General features: G+C 41.3%; 1 non-coding gene across 1 annotated transcript; it reads right to left on the reverse strand.

Annotated features, from left to right (window-relative positions):
* Positions 1-12,035: 12,035 nt before the first annotated feature.
* LOC121389157 lies at positions 12,036-12,255 on the reverse strand. Its single transcript, XR_005960048.1, has one exon. It is a non-coding gene; the product is annotated as a small nucleolar RNA U3 (small nucleolar RNA).
* Positions 12,256-15,682: the final 3,427 nt, after the last annotated feature.

The raw sequence follows: 15,682 nt of genomic DNA on the forward strand, positions 1-15,682 counted from the left end.
GGAGCACTGGCTGGAACGTGAAATAGCCCAATGGAGTCACCGAAGGGGATCGATCCTAAACAGACCGCGCATTAAGCGAGCACTTTACCACTGGGCTACTTCCCGCCCCCTCAAGTAAACAAAGTAAAATTTCTTGGTATCACCTTTGATCACAATCTTTCCTTTAAAACCCACATTAAAAACATAGTTACCATCTGCAGAAACTATGTTAATATCATTAAAGCCATTGCAGGCACTGAATGGGGGATCAGACAAGAAAAAACCTAATGATATAAAACACTCACATTCTTGCACGTGTACAATATGCAGCCCAAGTAATTAATGGAGCCCCCCCCAAAAAAAAAAACCAAAAAAAAAAAAAAAAAAAAAAAAACATTTATATATATATATATATATATATATATATATATATATATATATATATACCCTAACATTTTATTTATAGACATCGTTCAAAGTAACGTTTTACAATACTAGCCATAGCCCATTTAACCACACCTATCGACAATCTGCACGCCGAACTGGAAAATTCCCCTATTTCAATCAGGAGGAAAATACTTTGCCTGAAATATATACCCGGTACTCTGTAAAACAATTAACGTATAGGTGATAGGGAAAGAAGAAAAGTGTTTGATTTTACAAAATATAGTTTTGTACAATGTTGCTGAATGACCATGTTTGTTAATGTTCCTGGAATAGGACAGCATGCCCAAATGAACCCTAAAACAAATTTAATGCACGTTGTGCGACAATTGCAGGGAATCGGCGAGAAATGGTCAGATTTTGGCGAATGCACGTGAAACTCGGGGAAAAGATTGAGGTAATGATGGATATTTAAAGCTTTAATGCTCGCAATGATGCTTCATTTCCATTTCACGTAGACGAGTTGCAAAATGCCAAGACTAAGCCTGCTGAATAGAAACATTGCAATAGGCCGCCTCCAGTTAGATGAATCGCAGTCAGCAGTCGCACACCACATGAACGTCCATCAGAGCACCATCTCACGTCTCTGGGACAGGTACCAGAAGTTTCAATCAGCTGAAGACCAGCCCAGAAGTGGAAGACCTCGCATAACAACTGCAGCACAAGATCGCTACATCCGGGTTCTGCACTTGCTTTACCGAACTGCCACAGCAACGAACACTGCTGGACGCATACATGGTTTGAGAAGGGTGTCTGCACTAACCATTCGGAACCGACTTCGAGAAGCTGGTTTATGGGCTAGGAGACCGTATGTTGGCCCCGTCCTGCGACGTCAACATCGACATTTACGTGTTCGCTGGTGCACGAATATAGAGGGGTGGAACTTGGGAAACTGGCGGCGAGTATGGTTCAGCGACGAGTCACGTTTCCTTCTACAACGACGTGATGGACGACAACGTGTTTACAGATGCCGCAATAAACGTTTTGCCAACAACTGCGTCGCCCAAGTTGACAGATTCGGTGGAGGAAGTGTCATGATGTGGGGAGCCATCTCATACACCGGCAAAAGTGAACGTGTTCGTACAAGGCAACCTTACAGCTATACGTTACCGGGATGAAATTCTTCGCCGTGACATGCTTCCCATTTTGGATCGACAGAGAGAACTCTTTCAGCAGAACAGTGCCAGGCCGCATACGGCACGCGTAACAATGGATTTCCTACAGAATGATAACATTAATGTGCTGCCATGGCCATCAAGATCGCCAGATCTCAACCCCATTGAACATCTATGGGATCAGCTGGACAGACGTGTACGCCAGCGTAACCCGGAGCCCCAAGACGCTTCCGCGGCTGTCACATGCACTGCAGGAAGAATGGGCTAGGATTCCACGAAAGACAGGAAAAAGAGTTGGATACAACAATGACAGATTCGGCCATTTTCAGATATCTTAACGACGGGAGGGGGGGGGGGGGCGGATGTTACAACTACACGAAAAATAATATTAATATATATATATATATATATATATATATATATATATATATATATATATATATATATATATAAAATTATATATGCAAGAAATAATTGGAGAAAATGAATTACTAAAAACAAATTACATGTAACAAATGAAATACGCAACAACAAATTAACAATAGACAAACCACAAGACAAACCACAAGACAGCAACACAACACACGCGAGTCAAGGTTTGACTATGACAGGTAAAACACGTCCAAAATAAATATCAATTGGTGTTTGGTAATTTCACCACATCTACTGGGACCGCTAATCCGCCAGGAAGGCACGTACGCGTAACGGGATTGCCGTGCCGAGCAATCAAGCTTCAAGGCCGATCAAAGAAGATGCCCATTGACAGAATCAACTGTACTATTTAAGTCAATAAACAATAGGTGAAGCACTTTTTAATAGTACAGTTAAGTTGGCAATCAGTAATTTCTATCCTAACACCCCCTTCCCAAAACACACTGAAAACATTCAGGGCTCGCGCTGTCGGTAACCAATTTAGCCATCGGCTAATTAAAAATTATTTTTACAAAAAAATTGCTAATAAAATTTGCAAGTGGCTAAAATTTTGGCTGAGCCATTTTCTATCTTCTGATGTGAACAAACGGTTACATAATCTATTCGACACCTCAAACATAATAATACCAAATATTCAATTAGCATAATAGCGATCTCGCGACCGGTAACGAGAAACGGTGTTATCCAGAATACAGCGTATGCCTTATGATGTTTGCTAATTTTAATAATCAAGGTTATTAATTTTAACGGCATGCATTCGACATATATGGCAGCAATGTGACGGCGATTTAATGTCTGGAAGATATGTAACTTGCTATTTTAATTTTGTAAAGTCTTTGAATCAAAGTAATAAAAACAAACCAACAATGCATGTCAGTTTGAATACACATGCCAGTTCAGGGCCGAACGACATGTCGGCTATCCCAATGGCTGATTTCAACCAGACCGAGCGGAAACAAAACGTTCGCTACACTGGTTTGTGCGCTTCACGTTAAACCAAATGGACACGACGGACACCAATCAAATAGTTCGCGAACGTTAGGAAGAACGTTCGTTGTCTGAACTGAGGAAAGCTCTCGGCGTAATATACGTCACGCTTCAGAGTCAGCTGACACCCACGTGTCAAGAGATATCGTTGCGGACATGAACAATACGATTACACAGGAGTAAATCTTGATGTAAATGTGTAGAAAAACAATAGTTGTTTGCATCAATGAATAAATAACTGCAGTTTCGTTATTTCCTTTGTCTTTGTTAATTTTGTACCTATGGTCGAGAGCACGCACTGAGATCGCGATCGCGGGAAATGTACATGCAGTATTGATACAAATTGCAGTTAAACGTACACTAAATTAGTTCACAATAATCATATTTGTTAGATAATGCTAGATATATATTTGTTAAACTGTGAGGTGACATTTAATAAGTTAGCTGGATTTAAAAAACTTTTATTTTTTTAAATTTTATTAACGTTTTGGGGTGTTTTTTGGTGGGTTTTTTTTTTTATAAATGGAATATACTGTGAAGTCAGCATTCTTAGCTTAGGTATTTTACAAGCAGAAATCACAACAAGCATTTAACCCGACGCTGAAATCAACAGCAACAACATGGCGCAAATTATGAAGTTGTTGGGGAGGGGGGGGGGGGGGGGGGGGGGGTGGAGAGAATTGATGGGGTTTAAAAAAAAAGTTTCCCCCCCCCCCCCCCCCCCCCCCCCCCCCCCCCCCCCACCCTCCAAAACACAAAAACAACCCCAACATGATTTGATGGATTGAAGGCAAACACTTAACTGTTTACAACTCACTACCCCACTTCTTTTGGCTTGATTTTTGTGTTATAATGATGCTAAATATGTAAGCGCCTTAAAAAAATCCTGGGGAAAGGCCTGAAAGGTAGTGGATTTTCTCTGATGACTACGAGTCAAACTTATAAAATGTTTGACATTCAATATCCGATGATTAATTAATCAATGTGCTTTAGTCGTGTCATTAAACAAAACAAACTTTGATATTCTTGCTTTCTTCGTTTTTTGTTTCGTTCACTAATTAATTAATTCATTCTAAAAAATCACGACCACTCACCATACAAAACCATAACCCGTAGGTCCATGGGTTGGCATGTCATTATTTCTCTTTAGGTCGTGGCATCAAGATTGGTCTACATGTCTGCTTCCATTTTAATTGTAGGTGACCGTTAAAATCGTCGTCCAAATTATTTAAAACTTTCGAACAACAACAATAAACGTATTTTTATTTTATTAGAAAATACACCCACGAATTTTATCGATTATAGATCACTAATTAACGAAATAAAGCCATAACACCTTTTGTGCAACCCCCTTTCTGTCACGGAGAGCAGTTCATGCTGCTAGACTGTATACCCAGGACAGCGTGCTTAAACCTTAATTGAACATAGGCACGTCAAATACTTATAAGTAAGTAAGTAACGTTATGATCTATACTAAAAGGCAAAAGTTATTGTGACACACAAAAGACAAAGATAATTGATGATAAGTTTTTACTGCCGTGTATGAAACGTTATAACATGGAAAGAGAAATGTCCGAAGGTATGGAAACGAGCAATAGTCCATGAAAAGAGTGCACCTGCCATAAGCAAACGAGCCACATCACTAGAGGGGGTCCAGAGCGAAGTTCACACAGTCAGTAGCGAGTGTGTCCACCTGTCACGGGGATTCTATAATACCCGTAACTGAATGAAACACGATTATCCAAATATCTCTCCTAACTGTATATCTATTAGATCTCTCTGTAACGGGTAGTTATTTACCCGCGTGTCTCGTCTAGGTATGATCAGAGATACGATCTTATATAAAGTATATATTATTATAGCACGTTTAGTTCACTAGAAAACACAACAAAAACACAATACACTTTGGAATCTGTATTAACCTACGCAGACCAATGTACTGCCGCAGTAGTTAATTAACAACAACAAATAATAACAACCCAGAACTGATCACTTAATTAGTTAATCTCTAGGTGTCTAGTTTACACACTATGCTAATCACTTCACCGTGACACAACACCCGCACGTGTGATAATTGAGAAACGCTAACACACACACGTGTGATAATGGAGAAACGCTTCCAGGGGAACTTAATTAATAAAGGACTCTATTCCTAACTGGTTAATTTTTAATTAACCCTTAACTACTCATTCAGTAACCTTGTAACACATAATTAATACTGGTACCTATCACAATAAAGACAATAACCTACAGTTTACCTAGGTCCTCTAGGATGACAGGCTAAGTTTTTTATAATTATTTAGGACAGTGAGCCTACAGATTACTGCGTCAGATGACCGGCAGCACCGTCTAAATAATATTGGTATAATACAGTATTAAAATATTTAAAGTCACATCAATCACATCAAGGTTATACACAGAGCAGAACATATATATACTCTTCAAAAAAAGAAACGCAAAAGGGTACAAATGGGTTATAACTCCGATTTTATGTTTCCTACCGGTTCATGCTTTGTGAATATAAGGTCATTGCATGTCCCAAACACATTCCCACGGTTACATTCGATAAAACGCAGCTACTGTAAAATAAAGTTTCAAAATGTGAATATTCGCAAAAACGCAGCCACGTGCAAACCATGTCACCACTGCACGTGCGTTGTCTGCACGTGCAACATGAACACCGACAGTATAAAAGTGCAGGGTGTTCGCTTGCCTGGCCTCTGTATCTGGCCGACAGTTGACAATCCAGGACATGCCACGTCTCAGTGAACCGCAGAGAAACAATGCCATCGGCCGACTAGACGCAGGCGAATCCAGAACGGCCGTTGCCAGGGCACTCCATGTGTCCCCAAGCACCATCTCCAGACTGTGGGACCGTTACCAGCAACATGGATCAACACGTGACCTCCCTAGATCCGGTCGACCACGGGTCACTACCCCCGGGCAGGACCGCTACATCCGGGTACGCCACCTTCGGGAACGATTGACTACTGCCACCTCCACAGCCGCAGCAATACCAGGTTTGCGCAGGATATCCGACCAGACCGTACGGAACCGCCTACGTGAGGTAGGAATTCGTGCCAGACGTCCAGTTCGAGGTGTCATCTTAACACCACAACACCGTCGACTCCGACTGCAGTGGTGCCAGATTCATCGACAATGGCCTCAACTGCGATGGAGACAGGTGTGGTTCAGTGACGACTCCCGATTTCTGCTCCGACGTCATGATGGAAGATGTCGCGTGTATAGGCGTCGTGGTGAACGTTATGCGGCAAACTGCGTGCAGGAAGTGGACAGATTCGGCGGGGGTAGTGTCATGGTTTGGGCAGCCATCTCACACACTGGCAGAACTGACTTGGTCCACGTGCAGGGCAACCTGAATGCACAGGGCTACATTGACCAGATCCTCCGGCCACACATCGTTCCAGTTATGGCCAACGCCAACGCAGTGTTCCAACATGACAACGCCAGGCCTCACACAGCACGTCTCACAGCGGCTTTCCTACAGAACAACAACATTAATGTCCTTCCTTGGCCATCGATATCACCGGATTTGAACCCAATTGAGCATCTATGGGACGAGTTGGACCGACGGCTCCGACAGCGACAACCACAGCCCCAGACCCTGCCCGAGCTGGTAGCAGCCTTGCAGGCCGAGTGGGCCACCATCCCCCGGGACGTCATCCGTACTCTGGTTGCTTCAATGGGCAGGCGGTGCCAGGCAGTTGTGAACACACGCGGAGGCCACACCCGGTATTGACTCCAGATGACCTTGACCTTGGTGGTGTGTCCTATCACTTACTCACAATGGACTAGAGTGAATTGTGAACAATCCTGCAACATTTGGTAATTATCGGACTCACCATTCAATAATTAAATCAATTCTCCAAATGTTACGACAATGTGGTTTTGCGTTTCTTCTTTTGAAGAGTATATTTACCAAAGTCCCGTCTGAACTAATATAGATCGGTCAGTGGACGGACAGCGATCCCCTGGAGCCTTCCTATCGTTTCTCCTCGATATATCTAAAATCCTAGCTATTTATTCAAAACTCTCAGAGACAGCGAATATCGCCTGGGGGTACAAGGCGGTACCTCACGTATAATGTGGATTTTCCACAACCACCACGCCAGCATATTTTTCTCTGATCGTCAGACTGGCTGTCGCCATCCGCGAGCAATCCCCTGGCCATAAACAGCACTACCGGAGATATTACGTAACTACTAGCCATATGGCCTCCACACCTGCGCTGAGTGTGTATTAGAAAAGCTCGATGACCGTCGCACATAGGTATCACGTAACAAGTTGCCCATCTGGGCTTAAGTGCAATTTGGAACTGCACACCGCCCTCTAAAACAATTAATATCGCCACAGGCGAAAACAAAATTAAGAGCATGTACCGTCACACCACCTTAAGCATTGATACAGGCCTGGCACCGTCGTATCCTTGAGACCACTAAACGCTCGAGAAAGTTCCTGAGAATGCCATTCCAGATCTGAGGAAGGATCAGCCGGAGTTCCTGCAGTGTTGTTGGAGCATTTAGAAGACATCGCTCCATTTAATTCCAGACATGTTCGATTGGTAACAAATCAGGGGACCTGGCAGGCCAGGGTAGCACATCAACATTGTTCTGATTCAGATACTGCTGCACAACTCTAGCAATGTGTGGTCTAGCGTTATCGTGTTGTAATGTCATCCCGGGGCCGTTCTGTTGCAAAAAAGGTAACAGTTGTTTGCAAAATTTCATCTCGGTACCTCACAGCATTCAAATTGCCTTCAATACCAACCATCTGGGTCCGGCCTGTGGCTGTAATTCCACCCCATATCATAACGCCACCACCTCCAAAACGATCTCCTTCAAGTACACATGGCGTGACGTAACGTTCACCGTGACGTCTGTAGACACGTGTCCTGCCGTCAGATCTGCGGAGAAGGAAACGGGATTCATCAGTGAAGAGGACACGTCTCCATTCAAGTACTGTCTATCGCAGGTGTTGACTGCACCACTGGAGATGTCGACGTCGATGTTCTGGCGTTAGGATTGGCCTTCTGACTGGGCGTCTTGCGTGGATGCCGTAGATGCGTAGACGTCGTCGGACTGTCCTCGCTGATATACCTCTGTTGCTAGGGATGGTACGGGCTGTGAGGGTTGCTGGCTGGAACCCGTTTCGCAGATGCGTGGTTCGGATTCATGTGTCTTGGCGAGGGGTTATCGCGGGTGGTCGGCCGCTGACCTGGTTGTTTTGTTGATATCGTTGACATAAGTGCCATATGGTGTTTCTGTGGACGTTGAATTGATATGCAACGTCACGCTGCGAGGTCCCAGATTGAAGCATCCCTATGACTAGCCATCGATCATTTTCACCGAGGCGTGGCATGACGAAATTGCATCAAACAGTTAACTAATGGTGTTTTTCTGACTTCTGGACTTCTAAAGGCTGCACAAAGTGGCAATGATTTGCGCGACTGAATGTCTGGTCTTTTATGGTGAACACTGGACAGGATTTCTCCCGAATATTCCATGTTTCTTGCACAAAGTATGCAATCGCTGCCACAAGTGCTTGGTTGCATTTCTTCGAGCTGTTTCATGCACATTTTCTCTGGTTTACATCCATAAATTCATCCACAAATGTATTACTCCAACAAACCATGTCACAATAACTTTTGCCTTTTAGTGTATATATATATATATATATATATATATATATATATATATATATATATATATATATATATATATATATTATATATATATATATATATATATATATATGAAGGTTCCAAAGGAATAACCTGTAATTTCCAAATGGATAGTCGATATTATAAAGGTGGCGTGTGTCAAGGTCACAATGACACAGTACAATACAAATCTATAATTATGGTATGCCATTAAGAGTTGTCGGTAAATCATACTTGCTTAGGTATAAGTACTCCTCGATGCAGAGTTGTAAACTTTAAAATTCAATTACACATGTGTCTCAAAATAAGAAAAATGTGACATCACAGGTTATTAAAATTAATATTATGTTATTAAAATTAAAATATTATGTTATTAAAATTAATATTATGTGGAACAGTATCAAGACAGGGTTATATGTTTTACTGGGGCTTTTCTTTTGTTTTCTTTCTTTTTTGTCTTTTTTGTTGTTGTATTTGAACGCAGATCTAAAAGTTTAAAGTCCGATCGATATGTCCACGCGAGTGGCCTCGTTAAGGCCGTTTGGGTGCACAGCTTAAAGGGACGAGATGGGTTGCATCCCGTCAAGAAAACCCCTAGATTGACAGTCGATAGACGTTGAAGGTGTAGTGCTGTGCTGAAATACAGATCTTGAGAAGCCGGATCCGTCTGAACGAGAAAGAGTATCAGACTAGGGTATAGTCCAGTTGTCATGGGTTGGTATAGTATTGCGGACGGGCCCGACTCCGGAGGATACGAGATGGTATTACTATAAGCAAGGTAAAGTCTAGAAAAAGAGTAGTAGGGGCCGACCCCGTTTCCTATTTCTTCTTAGAGTGGGGCGGTCAATCTGCCAGTGCTGCTAGGACAGGCTCGGACATGTACAGACTAAACGCGAACAACCGTGGCGTCCTGCAGAATGGCCGTCATACGAGTCACGAAAAAAAACCAAGTCGACAGTCAGACGGAGAAATTACGTGGAGGCAAGGAATCTCGCTAAAAAAGAATCCAACCTAGTGGTGCAGACTGTCGAAACGAGAAGCATTCCAGCGTTCAATCAGTTCCAATGGCCGCATACATCCCAGTAGAAAACTTCATTTCGCTGACAAAAACAACGAAATGAAGGACCCCCAAGTCGAGCACACGTGCAGTGTGCACAAGCAAAACAAACACGTCTTACCGCGTGGAGCTCCAGACAGGGAATGGGGCAAAAGAGACGACCTGCTGCTGATGTGGAGTTGATGGAGTTCAAGTACTCCACGATGCAGAGTTGTAATCTTTGAAATTCAATTACACACATGTCTTAAAATAAGAAAATGTGACATCACAGGTTATTCACTTGAACCCTTCACACAAAATCGAAAATTAATATTATATGGAGCAGTATCAAGGCAGGGTTATATGTTTTACTGGGTTTTTTTTTTTTTTCTTTCTTTTTTTTCTTTTATGTTGTTGTATTTGTTTGTTTGTTTGTTTATTGTTGTGTGCAGGTATTCTTTTTTAAAATCTGTAATTCCAAATCATCAATACTAGTCATGTCCTTCATATGTGGAGACAGTAAAACTTCAGCCACCATCCGAAGAGCCCGAACATTTTATGGGTATCTTCTACCTGGCATCATCTTCTCCACTCCACCAAAGGCACAACCCAGGATATCATAAAGAGCTAGAAAATTAAAGAAATTCACATGCTATAATTATCAGATTCTCAAATAGTCTGATATATTAGCTGAGATACTTTCAAATTGGTGAAGTTTGGGAATAAATAACCATTAACGTGATACTGAGATGTTTTCTTGACCTTAAAATAACCTGACAAATGGATTCCCTGACCCTAAAAACATAGAAAAAGTGGTATTATATGTTACTCTGTGATGTTTAGTTGAAAAGATACAAAATTGTCTCTATGATAGCGGCCATCTTGGACTCCATCTTTCAGTACAGGATTTTTCCCAAGGGTACTGCACCGGTACCCATCAGTTTCTCAAAGAAGGGCATTTAAGGAGTGAAAATCAGTCAAAACCTCATATACGCCATTTTCAGCAAGGTTGGACTGTTTTGGCCCAATTTCCTCCAGACTATCTGGCTAAGGGACCGTAACAAAAGTATATTGAAGCCAGAGAGACTAAGTCACTTAGTCGGGGGGGGGGGGTTACGATTTCAACATCTCCATTTGGTCTTTTTATCACTTTTGGCTTCACTTGCTTTGAACTTGAAAATCATCATACAAACACAACCCAAAAGGCTTCAAAACACTGGCCAAGGTATTTATTGTCGACCTACTGCCCATGCAAACCAGGATATCAAGGTGGCTAGGTATGTAGTACAGTCAACTCTCGTTATAACGGCCATGTTGGTACCACACAGGTCTTGCCGTTGTAACGATCGTAAAGAGTTAGCTCTCTTAGTATGACAAGTGGTTTGGCAATCATGTGTAACACTAATAAATAATAAAGTAATGAAACAAACAAAACAAAAAACAAACAAACAATTGTTGTTATACATCTTGAGCGTGTTTAGGATGATTTTCTTTAATAAGAGTCACTTCTCTTTTTTCACTTGTCGAAATTTGCGTGTGGCGTCGTGTCGCGGGTGGGTGTGATATTTTCTCCCAATAAACAGCGCATTCAAACATTTCACGATATATTGTAACTTCTAATTAACAAAAAGAGACTTGACAGGAACAACTCAACTCTGCACCAAGATATTAACAACAATACAAGTTGTTTAAAAAATATCTACCTTGCACATCAAGCGCTGTGCGATCAGCCGTATATTAATCCGGTTGGTGCCAATCGTCTCTGGTCCACATGCGGCCCGGTTCGGCTCAGTTTGGCAGCATATCAAAATGGGAATAAAAGTTAGTTTTTTTTAGAGCAAGGGTCTTGCAAATTAGCAGTTATACATTTGTTAGAAGATTTGTATGCCGTTATAAAGATCAAGAAATGCATTAAAACAACACGCTTGTTGTCGCAAATTACTGCCGGTACCGGAAAACATTGTTTCCCTATGTGCATTCATGAATAAATACTGTTTGTATCTTTTATATTACTACTGTCTTCCTTTGGTCTTTTCCAAACCTTGTTCTGTAACGTCAATTTGGATGAAGCCAAAGTCAACTGCCCATTTAGTCTTTTTGAGGGGGGTGGGGGGTCAGAATCAAGACTAAGTGACTTAGTCTCTCTGGCTTCAGTATACTTTTGTTACGGTCCCTAACGCCGTTTGTCAAAAATGACATTTGCGGGATCAAATAGACAATAACACCCGCAAATCTAAAAACTCCATATGGTTACCTCCTAAATCTGTTCACTGTTTTAAGTTATTCATAACAATAGGGTTGAGCCACTCTTGACGAAGCATATTATAGAAACTATTTTTTGTTATTTAAAAAAAGGTGTTGAGCCACTCAGAATGCCTCCCCTTCCTCCAACTCCCCACAAAAGGAAGAGAGGAACGGTCATCAATGACAAGGAGCAGGTCACCAAGAAGGTGACACTCCCAGCCCGCTTCGCGCTCAGAAGGGGAGGCTCTGTCTCATCATCGTGGTCTCGATGGTTCGTCAGTGTTACTTGACGTCTTGGCGATGCATACTATAGAAATGATCCCTAAAAGTATGATCTTAAATGTAACATTCACAAAAATTGTATATATAAAAATTTAGCAATACTTTACAAATGGTAGTATCCTTTTTATATAATTATCTACTTTTATAATTTTTATAAAATATTTATTCTAGTGATTATTAAAGTATCAAGCTATACAAATACACCACTAATTAGTTACTTTGCTATTTGTTACTATCAAAATGGGTAATTTCTAATTAAGCTAGTTTATTTAGTAGAACTAAATGTAATAAGAGAAAGAGAAACCAAAGAGTGACCAACGCAAATGGACTGTTTGTTCTGAGTGTTTTTGTTTTCTGTTTCAATGGCGTGTGCGTGTCACGTGTGTGCGTGTTTGTGGTTTTGTGTGTGTATGTGGTTTTTGTGTGTGTGTGTGTGTGTGTGTGTGTGTGTGTGTGTGTAGTTTCAGGCATACAGAACATGTCAGGTGCCCTAATTATGTTTGAATTTAATTTTTATTTTCACCAACCTATAGCCTACTCAATAATCCTGTTCTCACTGACTATGACGCATACCGAAATAAATACAGCTCAAAGGGGTTCAGGGACGTGCTCTCTCGAGGATATTTCACTTTAGATATCCTAAAACGTGATTTTATGACCAAAGTCGGTTTTTCCTAGTAGTACATGTAGCATGTGCTACGATCGCCGCGCTACAGGAGCCCCGCGGTGATGTGTACATTTATTTTCCCCATGTAATTTTTCCCCTCTCCCCGAGGGGGTTGCAAAATATATATCCTAGAAAGGGTGGCCCCCTGTTATTTGTGCTACAGGCCCCGCGGATCTTTAAACCGGCTTCTGTTTATGACGTCAAAATCGTGAAATTAACCATTTTAAAACCAATTTTTAAAACTAATTTTTAAAACTGATTAAAGGATTCTTCTTCTTCTTCTTCTTTTGCGTTCAGTTTCTTTATGCTCCTTGAATTAGAATCGTGAGTTTCACCGCCTCCATGAACTCCACAGTCAACAGCAGGTCGTCTGTTTCACCCCAAAGTTTTTCTCCGATTGTTCTGGGTTGTGACCAGATGTATAAATCTGAGAATGGTTTAGTGTTGTGGTAAAGCCATCGGACACAGCCCGGTACCGGCTCCCACCCATATACTACTACACCTACTCCTCCTCCTCCTCCTCTCTCTCTCTCTCTCTCTCTCTCTCTCTCTCTCTCTCTCTCTCTCTCTCTCTCTCTCTCTCTCTCTCTCTCTCTCTCTCTCTCTCTCTCTCTCTCTCTCTCTCTCTCACTAACCACGAACAACTAACTACTAACCCACTGTCCTGGACCGACAGTCCAGATAGCTGAGCTGTGTGCCCATGACAGCATGCTTGAAGCTTAATTAGTTATAAGCACAAAAATAAGTTGAAATGAATGAATGAATGAATTATTTATTACCTATAACGCAATATGTTTAATTTTATTGATACGAAAAAGGACGTGACAGTCGCGAAAACTAAGGACATATACGCAGTTTTGCTACTAAGAACTTACAAAGATGCATCGTTTAAAACCAAGTGGGAAATAGCTTTTAATGAAACCATAAACTGGCAAAACATTTTAAAAACACTTAATTCCGGCCTTATTGAAAATCCCGATTACGACTTAATTTATAAAATGATAAGAAATGTAATTGCAGTGAGGAAACACCTATATGACTGGAAGATTGTGCCCACCCCGGAGTGCCTTGTGTGTGACGAAGTGGACTCAGTCTTGCATGCCTTTTTTCACTGTAAAAAAACTAGACTATTCATTAAACAACTTCAACCAATATTCTAAAAACGTTTAGGCAATAAATTTCGTCTAAATTTCTAGCATAAATCCATATGCTATGATTTTCGGCATCAAACATAAGCCTGGGGACTATGCATCGCATCTAGGAATCTTTCTGTGGAGTAAAGCAATAAGGGTAATTTGGACAACGCGTAAATTACTAGAGGGAAATAAGCCATGTAATGAAATGGCACTATTTAAGCACTTAGTCTATTTAAGGGTCGAAACTGAGTATTTTGCCGCCTTAGAGCGGCCCAACAGAAAAAAAAAACATTCCTGAAACAATGGTGTCTCGGAGGGGTCATTGCCACGTGCAATGATGCTTACGACATTACATATAAGTTATAATAAAGAATGGCAATGCACAAAACGTAGAAAACATAGACTTGGAACCCCCGGCTTGTAGCTTTGGGGGCCAGGTTCGACAACCAGACTTATTTTCTTGTAAATAACTCTCAATACAATAAACACTAAATATAGTAAAGAAACAAGAACACAAGCATGCACTAAATAAACTGTATTTATTATCAATATACAAGCACAAACACAACTATGTATATCATTATCTTTTATTTGTCAATGAGAGTCTGGTAATTGTATATAGGTAGGTTTTTTCAAAATAAATGGAGTACCCAGCATGTTCGGGAGTGCTTGAAACTTAAAAAAAAAAAAGAAAAAAAAAAAGGTCGTCTGTTTCGCCCCAAAGTTTTTCTCCGATTGTTCTGGGTTGTGGCCAGATGTTTTCTCTGATACAGTCATATGTTGGACATCTTTGCAGTACATGCTCTGGTATGGAGTTTGGGGTTCAGTGTTACAGTGGATTCAAGGATTAATTTGCATAGTATTACATTGTATAATGTATAAACCTGACAATGGTTTAGTGTCGTGGTTAAGCCATCGGAAACAGCCCGGTACCGATCACTACACCTACTTTTCTCTCTCACTAACCACGAATAACTAACTACTTACCCACTGTCCTGGACAGACAGCCCAGATAGCTGAGGTGTGTGCCCATGACAGCGTGATTGAAGCTTAATTGGTTATAAGCACAAAAATAAGTTGAAATAAATGAATGCATTATTTATTACCTATAAAGACTTGACCGATTTTTTATTTAAATCAGGTGCCACACGAAAAAAACCCACACATCCCAGTCCATCTAACCTAGGTCTGTTTGCAGACGACACGGTTTTATGAAGAGAAGGTATGGCTTCCAAATCCATAGGGTTCGCTTGATGCGCGGTCGTTCTGGGGTCAATCCCCGTAAGTGGGCCCATTGGGCTATTTCTCGTTCCAGCCAGTACACCACGACTGGTACATCAAAGGCCGTGGTATGTGCTATCTTGTCTATGGGATGGTGCATATAAAAGATCCCTTGCTACTAATCGAAAAGAGTAGCCCATGAAGTGGCGGCAGCGGGTTTCCTCCCTTAATATCTGTGTGGTCCTGAACCATATGTCCGACGCCATATAACCGTAAATAAAATGTGTTGAGTGCGTCGTTAAATAAAACATCTGAGGCCGTGGTATGTGCTTTCCTGTCTGTGGGAAGGTGCATATAAAATATCCCTTGCTGCATTAGAAAAAAGTAGCGGATTTCCTCTGATGACTACGAGTCAAACTTATAAAATGTTTGACATTCAATATGCGATTATTAATTAAT

This window comes from Gigantopelta aegis, chromosome 2 (genome assembly GCF_016097555.1).
Source record: "Gigantopelta aegis isolate Gae_Host chromosome 2, Gae_host_genome, whole genome shotgun sequence".
NCBI classification, from domain to species: Eukaryota; Metazoa; Mollusca; class Gastropoda; order Neomphalida; family Peltospiridae; genus Gigantopelta; species Gigantopelta aegis.